The sequence below is a fragment of the Mustela nivalis genome (genome assembly GCF_964662115.1).
Source record: "Mustela nivalis genome assembly, chromosome: 3".
Taxonomy (NCBI): domain Eukaryota; kingdom Metazoa; phylum Chordata; class Mammalia; order Carnivora; family Mustelidae; genus Mustela; species Mustela nivalis.
Window position 1 is genome coordinate 41,834,722 of NC_139022.1, and position 14,385 is coordinate 41,849,106.

Below are 14,385 nucleotides of genomic sequence, written 5' to 3' on the forward strand. Positions count from 1 at the left end.
CTCTGAACTGTGGCTGCTACTTGGTTTCTGTGGACTCCTTGTGTATATGGACTAGTGGGCAAGATAAGAAATTGCCATCTTGCCTTTTTTACTTCTTCAGCACAAATTATCCTTGATTGGATTTTCTGGAGGAATATAAGGTGTTAATTAGTTACTAAACCTATCAAAAGAGGAAAATGAAAGCAGGGTTGGGTATAGAGAGAAGTTGAACTGTGAAATTAATTTTACAGTAATTGACAACTGGTGGGGAGCTTTGGAGCAAATATTATTTGTCAGAGTGGTCCTGCACCAAGTAGAAATGCCTGGGGATTTACACCCCTTCCTCATTAAGTTGCTAAATACTGACCACTCTCAGCAGATTCTGAGAACTGATACATGGCACTGTCTGTTGATGGTACCTCTCAGAGTGAGCCAAGAGTTTTTCCTGGAAGGGAGATCAGAGTAAAGCTTCTATGTATCTACCTTACATGTGATCTATCATATCACTGCCTTAGACCCAAGGGCCAGATATAAGCAGGTAGGACAGGCGTGTAATCCTATCACATCACCTGGAAGCTGCTGCCTAAAAAAACATTGGCTCTCAGCCAAGTTACTAAACAGAAGGATGATTGTTTTGGGTGGGAGCCTGAAAGTATATTTGGTAGAGGATATAGCATTGAACTGGTGGCTATTGAATAGTGTTATATCTCTAAGAGTTAAAAAAAAAATCTAGTCTTTCTTAGAGAGCAGCAGAGAAAGAAGTTATTGTACTTTTGGATGTAATCAACCCTGATAAGTATGAAGATCTAGGGATCTCAGACTGTTAATAGATCCCCCAGAAAGGATCAAGTATGTCTGGAGGCTGGACATCGCTAGGATACCTTTTGGTATGTCCACAATCAGGGAAAACAGTAAATGTGCAATTGCAGCAATCCAAGATAACTAGGGGCTCATACTTCTCAGAGATTAAATCTAGGCCATTCCACTGGGTAAACAACCTAGGTCAGTAAAAGTAATGAGGCAGGGAAAAAGAAATGTAGAACAGGATACAGAAGAGGGCCAATGAATAGCACTTAACTACCTTGGCACCTCTTGGAGCCATGGAACTTGAGCTTGTTTAACAAGTTCTAGCTTTTTACTGATCCTGTCATTGTTGGTGTTTGTTTTTGTTTTTAGAGAGATTGTGGCTGGCCAATGGCTTGAGATATCAGATTCCCATTAAATACAGCTTATGCTATCAGGTCCTCCCATTTGTATCATTTAGACTTTGAAAAAAATCCTTCCTTGGACTTTGGAATGCATTCTTCTCTGCAGTTAGAGACTCGTGAATTGATGTGATGGTGACTTTTGGGGTTAAGACTTTTGGGGATATGGCTGTGGTAATGACACCATTTGGGTCACTTAGAGAGAGGATATGGAGTCTAATTGTCCTGGAAGTAAATCTTCTACATAGAATGCTAAATCTATTACCCTTGAAGAAGAAACATCCTGAATTTTACTATCTTGTTGAATATCTAGTGTTACTATTTTATTTTTCCCAGTAGTCCATTTGTATACCAGCTTTCACAGGTGGCAACATGAACTAAATTTAAGTATTAGCTTTTATCTAATGAACAAACGTCAGAAACAGTGAGTTTATTTATCTACCTTCTTTCTTTAAATTTTGCCATTACTTCTCATGCATATCATAGTCATCTTATTTGCAATCTAGCAGGTCTGAAAAAAATGTATAATTAAGACCATTTCTGAAAACCAGTTGGAGACTGAGTCCTGTCCCTGTAGGAGGATTCTTCAGCCACTATGTCAATTGGCACAGATATTTCTCTTTCTTCATATGATGAAGATCAGGGATCTAAACTTATCCGAAAAGCTAGAGAGGCACCGTTTGTTCCCATTGCAATGGCCAGGTTTGCAGCAATTGTTACATATGGATTATATAAATTGAAGAGCAGGGGAAATACTAAAATGTCTGTTCACTTGATCCACATGCATGTGGCAGTCCAAGGCTTTGTTGTGGGAGCAGTGTCTCTTGGTATGGGGTATTCCATGTATAAGGAATTCTGGGCAAAGCCTAAACCTTAGAGAAAGAGAAGCTGTCTCAGTTTTGTTGGTGGTGTTTGCTTTACTTAGGCATCTCATATTGAGTTTATATGTTTATGTTGAAAATAAATCGTTTGAATGGGTCAGATAATATGGTAGTTTAAGAATTGGCTTCCTTTCTTGCAGGCTTGATTTGACTGGTTACCAAATTACTAATGACCAGTCAACTAGCTAGGTCATTCAGGGGAGTCATATTAGCTCAAAAGAAGAAACCTGTCACTTTTAAATGGACTAGACAGTGGTAAAATATGCTCCTCCTTAAACTCTTATGATAAAATCAGTTATGAAGAGGACATTGTGCCAGTCCTGAAGTACTCCTAGTTGCTGATTTGATTCTAGTATCAAAACATGCTTTTGATGTTATGTAGGAATCCCATTTAACTTTTTTCTGCCTATTTTGCAGATTGATTGGGTACTTCAGTTTTTAGGACTGGTTGGCTCTTAATCCTTTCAGAACAGTGCATGGAATATAGTAAGCTTCCCCACAACCTAAAATACATTTATTTAATCCAAACCTAAAAAGCCAATAAAGAGCTATTTAGAAGTAATATTTATTTCAGAATCATACTTGTAAACATGAGAATAACCTAACTTGGATCCCAGTTTAGCTTCTTTTGTAATTGCAGAGTTATATTAATGCTGCTGTTGTATTAGAATAATTTTTAAATGTTGAAATGTGTATTTTAAGTACTAATGCAAAGGTTAAGTGAAAAACACTTTTTAAATGTATGAAGCTTGTTTATTTTCTCTGTAAGAATCATAAATGTTAACAAACTTTAAAAAAAAGAGACCATTTCTACCTAAATAACCAAATTTTTTCCTCCCCAAATTTCCTTTTACCTAGTGACTATCACTTTCATTCTCTCCAGGGCTTTTCTATGGTTTTCTTAAACTAAATTACCAGACAACAAAATAATAGATGAGTGTGTAACTAAAGGACAGTGGAGGGCCCATGGTTGGCTCAGCCGGTTAGGCATCTGCCTTCAGCTCATGTCTCTCATCAGGCTCCCTGTTGTTCTGGGAACCTGCTTTTCCCTCTGCCTCTGTCTCTCTCTCTCTCTCTGTCTCTCATGAATAAATAAATAAAACCCTTAGACAAAATGAAGAACAGTGTAAGAATTCTGTATATGCATGCTGTGCTGTAGTGTTAAGTGCCCTTCTTCACCCTGTATTATATTGAAAATGATTATATTTTACTACATACTAGTATAAACAGAAGAGACTAGTTTCTGTTGGTTGGGATCCCCCTTGGGGAATCTGGCTAGTCCAGCCCCTTCTTTTTTTTTTAATTTTTAATTTTTTTTATAAACATATATTTTTATCCCCAGGGTTACAGGTCTGTGAATCGCCAGGTTTACACACTTCACAGCATTCACCAAAACACATACCCTCCCCAATGTCCATAATCCCACCCTCTTCTCCCAACCCCCCTCCCCCCAGCAACCCTCAGTTTATTTTGTGAGATTAAGAGTCACTTATGGTTTGTCTCCCTCCCATTTCCATCTTGTTTCATTGATTCTTCTTCTACCCACTTAAGCCCCTTCTTGAATCCACAAGGCCAATGAGGTTGATATCTTAGTGTGGTTATAACCACTAGCACCACATTAGTGTGCTCTGAAATATTGGTTGGGAAGCCCTCCTCTGTTGTTTTGTTAGACTTGATAGTACACAGTAGTCCATTTCCTGCCTGCCGCCCCCCCGCCCCAGCCCGCTATATTCAGTTTATGATTCAGGATGTTTTAGTATGGAAGGTAATATTAAATATTTTTTTCACTTTTAGTGAAAGTGATCTATGTTTTCACAAAAAATTTTAATATTATTTCTATACAATGAGAAATGTTAAAATGAGCAAGTTTCTTCTTTCCTTCTATTCTCCTTTTCTCTACCACCTGATATAAAATAGTAATATTATATTTCTATAATTATTTCCTTGAAATTGTTAAATATATTAGTACACCTTCAATTTTTTAGTTGTAATTGATTTACTTTGAATCCTGACTATATTGATTATAGTACATTAACTGTTTCCTCTAAGAATTTTATGGTTCCTGATGTTACCTTCAAAATTTTAACCCATTTCCAGTTAATTTTTGCGTATGGCATAAGATAGTAATGATAGTTTTATTCTTTTGCAAGTGACTATCCATTTTCTCTGCATTATATTTACTGAAGAGATGGCATTTTCCCCCTTGTATATTCTTGGCTCCTTTGTTTTAAATTTATTGGTCATACAGTGATAGGTTTATTTCTGGGCTCTCTGTTCTATTTATCTTTGTATGTTTTTATGGTAGTACCATACTGTTTTAATTACTATAGATTTGTAATATAATTTGAAATCAGGGACCATAGTGGCTCTAGCTTTGTTCTTTTTCTTTTTTTTTCCTCAAGATTTTTCAGGGTCTTTTGTGGTTCAACACACATTTTAAGATTGTTTGTTCTATTTCTGTGAAAATTATCATTGGAATTTTGATAGAGATTGAACTGAGTCTGTAAATTTTCTCTGGGTAGTATGGCCATTTTAACAATATTAATCCTTCTAATCCATGAGCACAGTTTATCTTTCCATTTGTTTGTGTCATCTTCTGTCTGTTTCATCAGTATCTTGGAGTTTTCAGAGTACAGGTCTTTCACCTTCTTGGACAAGTTTATTCCTTGACATTTCATTCTTTTTGATGCATTCGTAAATGAGATTGTTTTCTTAATTTGTCTCTCTAATAGCTCATTATTAGTATATAGTAATGCAATTGGCTTTTGTGTATAGATTTTGTAACCTTATACTGATTTTATTTATCAGAACAGATTTTTGTTAGAGTCTATAGGGTTTTCTATCAATGAAATCATGTCTTCTGCAAATAGTGACACTTTGATTTCTTCCCTTCCTATTTGGATGCCTTTTATTTATTTTTCTTGCATAATTTCCCTGGCTAGCATTTCCAATACTGCTGAACAGAAGTGGCGAGAGTGAGCATCTCTTTCTGGTTCTGGATCTTAGAGAAAAAGCTTTTAGCATTTCGTCATTGAGTATGTCTACTGTGGGCTTGTCATACATAGCCTTTATTATGCTGAGATGCCTTCTCTCTGTACCTGCCCTGTTGAGGGTTTTTATCTTAAATGGATGTTGGACTTTGTGACATACTTTTTCTGCATCTGTGGAGACCGTCTTCACTATTTCTCTTATTTTGTTAATGTCCTATATCAGGTTGACTGACTTGCAGCTGTTGAGCTGTCCTTCCATGACTGGGATAAATACCCCCTTGATCATGGTATATGATCCTTTAAACATATTGTTGGTTTCCCAGTGTTTTGTTGAGGACTTTTGAATCTATGTTTATCAGGAATATTGGCCTATAGGTTTTTGTTTGTTTGTATGTTCATTTGATTTTTGTTCATTCGTTTTTTAGTGTCCTTGTCCAGTTTTGGTAATAGTATTGGTAGCCTTGTAGAATGAGTTTGGCAGCATTCCTACCTCTTCAAGGAAGAGGAAGTTCTTCATTTTTTTGTTTGTTTCTTTGTTTTCTTTTTTGGTTTTGTTTGTTTGTTTGTTTGTTTTGAAGAGTTTGGGAAGGATCGATATTGAATCTTCTTTGAATTTTGAATTTTAGTAGAAATCACCAGTGAAGCCATGTGGTCCCAATTGTTGAAGGTTTGCCAAGACTTGTCATTGTTCCAATGGAAGGAATCTCCATTAGCACCCCATTTCAGGCTGATTGGAAGCCATACCCTTAGCGGCTTTTAAAGTATGAAAATCTTTGCAATCCCCATGGGAACACAGTGGTAAATCCTGCTGACCTCCTGTCCAGGAAATCAGGAGGTGTTTGACATTCACAAAACTTGGGTCTCCCGATGAGCTGATGAGTGTGTAAACTCTTTTCTGAGAGGTACTGCCATGCTGTAGCCAGTCCCTGGGAAAGTGCAAGGATGACTTTCCATGGCTTATGTTCCCTGAGAGCATCTCTGTAGCCTCTTCATATGTGCCAAACTGAAAGCCTGCCCTTTAGGTTGAACCTCTAAGACAAGTACAGATTTTTTTCATAGGAAGGCTCAGGATACATTTCGGTCTACTGTCTTTGCAGTGCCTGGTGGTGATAGCCTGCCAATAACTGTCTGCTCAGTTGTTTTAGGCCTGTGAGGCCCATAGAGGCAAGCACCCCTGGCCACCAGAGCCAGGGAATCCTTTGTGCACCATGTGGGTCTGCCAGCTTTTGCAAGGCAGGTTGAGTGCAAGACCCAGAAAGGTCCACTCATTTTAGCTTTAGTGAGGCTGGAGGAGAGCACAGGGTTAAGACACATCCACTGGTTTTGGTGAGGGAGTGGTAGAGCTCTGGGGTGGGGCATGCCTGCCAGCTTTAGTGGGGCAACAGCTGTGACTGTGCGAATCTTCTGGCACTAGCCAGGTGGAAGGGAGTGCAGAAATGGTGCTTGCCAGTGCCTGTGTTCCAGACAGAATCCCAAGAGGCCCTATCTCTCAGTCAGATAGTTTAAAGATTAACAAATGAATAGTCTAAGGCACTTTTCAAAGAGCTGGTTTTGCAGTGGGGTCTGGGATGCTAGAGCCCTTGGAAATCAGAATCTCAGCTTCTTGTAGCCCTTTCTGTCTTTGAGATGTAAGACAGTTGGTTTCAAAAGTCAGGTGTTTTGGGGTTTGCATCTCTCTGGTTCAGGTTGCAAGGGTTGGCATGCCTTATGTGGGGCACAAACCCCTTACTCCTCAGGGAGAAGCTCTGTCCATATTCCCGAGAGCTCTATAGCCCTGGGAGTGGCATTTTTGGTGAGACTGCATCTCTTCCTTTTCTCCCTATCTTAATGTCGCCCTTTTATCCCTTGTTGTGGAAGTGCTTTTTATCTGGTTTTCAGGTCTATTTCAGAAGGAGTTATTTGACAGGTAACAGTACAGTTGGTGTGTCCAAGCAAGAAGATGAAGTAAAGGTCTTTCCTTGTTTCCATCTAGGACTGCTTCTTCTGTCTGTAATCCTTTTGTTGTTTAATTATGTTTGGTTTTGGTTGCTTTTGAAATTATGTTTGCACAATGACTGTTTCATGTATGTGTTGCCCAATACTGTTTTCAATTCCCCGAGATATGTGTCTTTTTATGTCTAACTTCTGTCAGTCTTGGATCATCTCTCTGCTCCAAGCCCACTTTATCTTGATTTATAAGATCTTACCCAGTCTTGCTTTCCTTGATCTCCATTGACATAGTTTCCTCCTCCCTTCCCCTGATTTTCTCAGTTCCAGGATGCTGCTCTTTGGTGTTCTTGGCACCTACCAGGCATGCTCTTGAGAGACTTGGCTGTTCTCTTTTGCTGGAATGTTTTCCTCTCACATGTCAACACCCCTTGCTGTCTCACTTACTTGCTTCTGGTCTTTTTCTCAAAAGTCATGGTGAAGCTTTCTACCCACTCTACAACTTTAGTCTTCTTCCAAAATTTCATAATCTCCTTTCTGTTTTTTTTTTTTCCTTAGTTATTAACACTGCCTCTGCACTATTTGACTTCTTTACCTTGATTATGTCTTTCCCACTTGAAAGGAACCCTTCAAGAAACTTTGTCTTTTTACTACTTTATCTCCTGCACCAGATACAGCCTAAGAGTTCCTTAAATAGTGTTAAGTGAACAAAAAAGACAGAGGAATTCCGGGTCTTCTCAAATTTATTTTCCAAATATTTTATTTAAATGGTACTTTTTCGCCATCAGATTTTTCACTTGAATGTGTTCTTTTCCATAACCCAGTGTTTTGTTTCTTATATCTTTCTATACCGCTCAATTTTATAGATGTTATATTTTCCTTATTCTTTCTGAAGCTCGGTAGCCATTTTGACGCTTTTGTTCTGTTCATAGCTCTTCACTAGTCTTCAACGTCCTTTTTTTTTTTTTTTTTCCTCAGAACAATACAGGGGGCCCTAAAATAGCTGATTGGAAGTTATTGTGCATGTGGTTGCTTATGGATTACAAGGCTTCATTGTAGAATATTAGGGCTAGAACTTTTTTTTATTGTCAGATACCCTACTGTTAGTGTCTTTGAGTTTTTCTCTGGGGCTGGTAAGGTACCTAGTACCTAAGAGGCTGCCATTGTTCTTAGGTTAGATAGAGGGAGGATAGAACATCTCACCCCTTGAGAGGAATAATCAATCTCTCTTTCTTCCTTCCTTCATTCCTTCCTTCCTTCCCTTCCCTTCCCTTCCCCTTCCTTTCCCTTCCATTCTTCCTTCCATCTATACTTCCTTCCTTTCTCTCTCTTTCTCTGGTCTTTCTCAGTTATTCTGTCTTGGAGGGATTTTCTCCTTCAGTAAGGTTCCAGCTCCTCAGTGGGCGCCATATGTTTCCCACTACCTTTTTCCCTGGCTAAATCTCTCCAGAGAGGAAAATTCTGACTTTATCCTGACAGGGATAAAATTGTTTCCTTACTTCTGGGATAGGGGAAGAGATCTCTAACCCAGCTTTGGAGAACTACAATCCCTAATACTCCCTGGTGTTTCTGTGATTCTTTGACATAGTTTTCCCTGTAATTCTTCTGTAGAGACTTTAGAATCTGTCTTTCCCAAGTCTGTGTCATGTACTACCAATATATCTGTCTTCTGGATTTCACATTTCAGTTTGTGATTATCTTTCTCATTCCTAGTCTTTTTTGTTTATCCCTTTTTTTCACCCTTAAATCTCTAGTGTAATTTCAGGACCAAATAGAGAAAAACACATGGTTCATTTCATTCATTTAAAATGGTAACACTGGGGCATCTGGGAGGCTCAGTCATTAAGCATCTGCCTTCAGCTTAGGTCATGATCCCGGGGTCCTGGGTTCGGACCCTGCATTGGGCTCCCTGTTCAGCAGGAAGCTTGCTTCTCCCATTCCCACTCCCCTGGCTTCTGTTCCCTCTTTCCTGTAGTCTCTCTCTTTCAAATAAGTAAACAAAATCTTTAAAAAAAAAATAAAAAAATAAAATGGTAAGACTATTTAAAGGATTCTTATTTGGTAGCCTGTGTTTTGAAGATGAGCTCTGTTGGTCAGAATGTAGACAGACCTCTGACAACTCATGTGAAATGGGCCAGCAAGGACCAGCTAGAGCATGTAAGGACAAACCAGTAGATTTCCCTTTTTTCTCCTTAGCATATGTTTTTTCACGCATGAAGAAGGGGCAGAGATTTGAAAGGGTCCTAAGTTTCTCCCTCTAGCAATCTCCTACCCTCATAAACACACAGAAATCTTTATTCCATCACACCCACTGCTGGACTTAACCCAGTGTCCTCTCATATTACCCCTGTTTACACTCATCCCTGAATTTCTCATTCTCCCCTTCCGTATCCTTGCACTCTCAGGCACACTCATAATCTCAGATTCCCATGTGTTGAACATTTACATCTCCTTTTGCCGCATATGCATTCCTCAAGTTTGCTCTCTCTAATGTCCTTCCTTAGCCACTCTAATGTTGAACTCACACAAATAATCTCACACTTGTAGGACTTTGTAATTTTACATTAACAATTCACGAAGCCAATACAGTTATTTAACATTTTATAAAACTCCCGTTTCCAGTCCCCTAGAACCCCCATGTAATTCCACAATCAAGGAGCTCACATGAAGTACTGCATCCATCGTTCACGTGGTCAGTGTGTATTGGTTTCCCAATCTCAGCAGTTATCACAAAATCACCCAGCTCCATACTTCACTCACAAACCAAATAGATACTCTGCAACTACTTAAACTTTAGTACTATGTGACACACAGATCACTTGTAATACAGGGAAGACATACTGCTGTATGTCTCTAGAAGGATGCTGCAGTGTCACCTACGACGCTCATGCTACCTTCCCATGCAATGGCCATGTCATCTCTACACTCTCTACATAAAATTGTTGAGGAAACATGACAGACACATACACACATCAGGCTGTGTTCACAAACATGGCACACATACTAAGTCCCTAGAAAATACAGCACCCCCACTGAATTGTCTCATTCCTAAACCAACATGACCTATTAGACACTCTCCAGCAACCTAAGAGACAAAGTAGGTGCACTTTGTGAAGTAAACATTGAGTTATAAGCTTTCCTGAAGTTTTTAAACCCAGGAGGAGATGTAATATGTTTGAGTTATTTTCTAAGGAACAAAAATTGACCTATTTCCTGAAAGTTGAGTTTGGAAATGTAGTTTAGGAGGAAGAAAACTAACCTGTGATTTTTATGATATGTTTAAATTCATGGCAGAGATCTAGATGATTCTAGAAATACACATATTTTACCAGGGAAATAACCAACAGCAGAAAATTTCGCTGTTCACTGGTAAGGTTTAGAGGAGGCTTATGTGTATAGTGGGTATAGATGCAAAAATTAATCAGAATAGTGTGTGGGAATGTGAGGAGGGTGACACCACCAACTGGGCCAAGTGACAGCTGAGCCATTTGGCAGTCAGTAGCTCCTCGGAGGGGAGCTGTGCCCAATGTTGGGAGTTGTGGCCTGGAGTCAGCTTTGGGGATCCTACTGGAGTCTCCTGGTCCCGCAGAGCTGTGCAGCAGAACCCTCAGGTAAGCTCCACACCCAGTGCAGAACCCGACATGGGGCTTGATCTCACGACCCTGAGATCATGACCTGAGTCAAAATAAAGAGATGGATGCTCAACTGACTGAACCACCCAGGGAGCATCACCCCACCCCCCTTTTTCCTATGTGATAATTATTTTCATGTTTTTCCCTCTGGGGCTGTTTGGAGTTTAGCGAGGTACAAAGTCAATTCAGAGAATGGAATGGAGTATCAGATGTCAGAAAGCAGGCAGATATTTTGCTAGGGTATTTGGACTTGTTGATCTTTTCTTCTCTTATGGTCTTTGAAGGTTTTACTTTACTTGCCAGCTTTACTTTACTGAGGTTTTACTTTACTTGCCAGCTAACAAATAGCCTGCTTCAGTTTCATAGATGATAGCAGAAAACACAAGACCCTCTAGGTCAGGGAAGATTAAGCAGTGAGGAGAGGAGCAAATGGAGGGGAAAGATTCCAGGCAGACAGAACATTTTGTGCAAAAGCCTGGAAGCACCAGGAAATCTTGGAATCTTGAGCTTCTACAGTCATGAATTTTGACAACCTTGCTAGAAACTGTTCCCTGTTGAAAGCAAGGCTGGAAAAGGTAGCTCTTGGCAAAAAAGTAGTGCTGAACACTTGATGATATAATGCAGTTTGATCCATGTCCTGCCTTGGTATGGAATTTTGGCTGACAAGCATGGGAATTTTCCTTGCCTTATCTAAGAGTATGTGTTATGGTCCTGTAATGGCAGCTCAGGCATTAGTTTATTTTCAAGTGGACTGGAGACTGGGATGCCTGCGTGGCTTAGTTGGTTAAGCACCTACTCTTGATCTCAGGTCAGGTGTTGATCTTAGGGTCACGAGTTCAAGCCCTGCGTCGGGCTTCACACTGAGGAGTGATCCTATTAAAAAAATAAAATGTACTGCAGAACTTCAGTTGCTATCCTATTACACAGAAACACACTTGAAAGCAAAATATAGTAATTGTAACCCCCTTAAGTCAACTTCTTTTTTTTTTCTTCTTTTCCAGAAATCTCTGCATTGATAGTAGATAAAACTTGGACTGTTAATAACAAGATCATAATAATTCTACATGTTGGTGTTTTTTAGCATCCTATACTCAACCCACAGCTATGTGTGCCTTAATTTTCCTGGGAGACATAATCCATATCCCTGGCCCAATGTACACCCTCCTATTCGTTCATGACTCTTGACTTCTTGGAATGAGATTCTTTGCTGCTTTCTCAACTCATCTACGTGGTTACACCACAGTCACTCAGCATTCTAAAAATCCCAAACTGCATTAATTTATGTACCATGGGACATTTTTCTCCGTATTTCTTACTTATCTGTTTAACGTTACCGTTCTCAGCCTGTTACCTGGAGTCCTCTCATCCCTCTATATCTCAACAAATACATTCTTTTTTTTTAATTTTTTAAAATTTAAATTCAATTAACATATAAGGTATTATTTGTTTATGTGTAGAGGTCTGTGATTCATCAGTCTTATATAATACTGGGTATTATATAAAGTGCTTATTACAACACATACGCTCCCCAATGTCCATCAATCACCCGGTTGTCCCATCCCTTCATCTCCCTCCCCTCTAGCAACCTCAGTTCGTTTCCTACAATTGTCTCTTGTGGTTTGTCTCCCTCTCTGGTTTCATCTTGTTTCATTTTTCCTCTCTTCTAAGATCTTCTGTCCTGTTTCTTAAATTCCACTTATCAGTGAGATCACATGATAATTGTCTTTTTCCTGATTGAATTATTTTGCTTAGCATAGTGTGATCTTGTCAATGACCTTCCCTATGGCCCAATACAAAACAGCCTCTCTCTCACTCTCTCCATGCTTTTTTTCCCCAGCACTTACCACTGCTTGAAATTCTACTCCTAGGAGAGAATTCTACTTTGTTGTCAGACTCTACTACAAGTAAGGTGGATAACCGCTGTGCGTTCTTATTCACAGCTATTTCCACAGGACCTGGACAAGCCACTGGTGCATGGTAATGACTCACTAAATGTGCTGAGTACATTAGCTAATCCATATTGTAAAGACTCCATATTCTTTTTTTTTTAAAGATTTTATTTATTTATTTTACAGAGAGAGATCACAAGTAGGCAGAGCAGCAGGCAGAGAGGGGGAAGCAGGCTACCCACGGAGCAGAGAACCCAATGCAGGGCTTGATCCCAGGACCCTGAGATCAGGACCTAAGCTGAAGGCAGAGGCTTAATCCACTGAGCCACCCAGGTGCCCCAAATAAATACATTCTTAAGCAAGAGATAGATATAGCAAGATATATATAGATATAGATATATATTACAGATATCTATATATAGATATAGATATATAGCAAGATATTAATATGATGTTAATATTATAATATAATATATAGCAAGATATTATAGATATATATATAGATATAGATGTAGATATGTAGCAAGATCTAATAGGGAACCAAACCATGCAGTGATCTAGGTGAAGTAAGTTCCACAGAGAGCCATTAGCAAGTTCAGAAAACTCTTTATGTTCTGGTTCTGTTGGTCAGGTCAGGATGCTGTTTGAGAGAGAGAAAGACATGGCAACTGTGAGACACCTGCAATTTCTCTGCCTTTCTGAGAGAAGAAATAATGCAACAAGGCCAGTGCATAGAATAACTGCCGTTGCTGTGTTTGATTGCTCTGTCCCCAGTTCCATATGCATTTTCATGGTCTTTGTTACTTTGTATGCAGTGTCAGACACACACTTGCTTACCATTAAGGCTGGAGAGACACCTGTGAGAAGACTTCCTGAAGCCTCCATGGTCTCCCTTCACTCAGCGAGCACTCCTTCCCCACCAGTGTTCTCCCCACACAGTGCGATGATTTGATAACTTACACAGCTTCTCCACCCTCCCCCACTCCCAGTACCAACACAGTGACCTCCTTGAGGGTAGGGGGTGTCCCCTACTAACAGTGCATATTGCCTTCATTTTGAGTGTAGGTCCACTCCTGATAGGATGGGGATGCCAGTGCCTTTGTCATTAGCAGAAATAACGTATTTTTCATATGCGTGTTCCAGTTACAGATATTAGAAAATATCTTTATGCTCATCATTATCTTGAATTTATGATAGTTCCAAGACCCAACTCTGTAGATATCTAGTGCATAAAAAATAAGTAGCCTATTCTATTACAGACTTTTATATTTTAATAAGCATTTTAAAAAAATAATTGGTTTCTTTTTTTGTCCCATGGATTGTACCTTGTGCATCTAGAAAACTTATTCTGAAATGGGGGTCTCTCATTTTTTTGTACCACCAAAGGTGTCTGCGGCACAAAGCATTGTAAGTATTTCTGTCTTAAACTCAGTTGAAATATGTGGGGATGATCTGAGTAAATCAGAGACAACCTTTTATCACTCACACACTCTCTCTAGGTCATCTCATCAATTCTCCTGGTGTGCTGTTAACCACCAACACATTTTGATGACCCTACTGCAAGGTGAAGCCACTTCTCTTGAGTGAGGGCTTAGGGATTTTGTTGCTTATTTGCCATCTTCACCTGATGTCTCTGAGTCATCTCAAGTTTAGCATAACCAAGATGGAACCCCTGACTTTCGCCTCCCAAATCTGTTGCTGCCCAGTCTGGCCCACTGAGGAGCATTTAGCCTGTGGGTCAAGCTGGAGGTTAGTAATTGGCTTTGGTTCACCTTTCCTGTTACTCAAACATCCTATCCATAAGAAGGTCCTCTCAGTTCTACCTTCAACTTGAATGTGCCCACTTCTCTCCATCTCTGCTGTTCCCACCTTAATCCAAGTCA

The 14,385-nt window shown here is 39.5% G+C and overlaps 1 pseudogene across 1 annotated transcript; it reads left to right on the forward strand.

Moving 5' to 3' along the window:
• Positions 1-1,743: 1,743 nt before the first annotated feature.
• Positions 1,744-2,598, forward strand: LOC309860997 (HIG1 domain family member 1A, mitochondrial pseudogene; annotated as a pseudogene). The gene has a single exon. The product of its transcript is annotated as an HIG1 domain family member 1A, mitochondrial pseudogene (transcript).
• Positions 2,599-14,385: the final 11,787 nt, after the last annotated feature.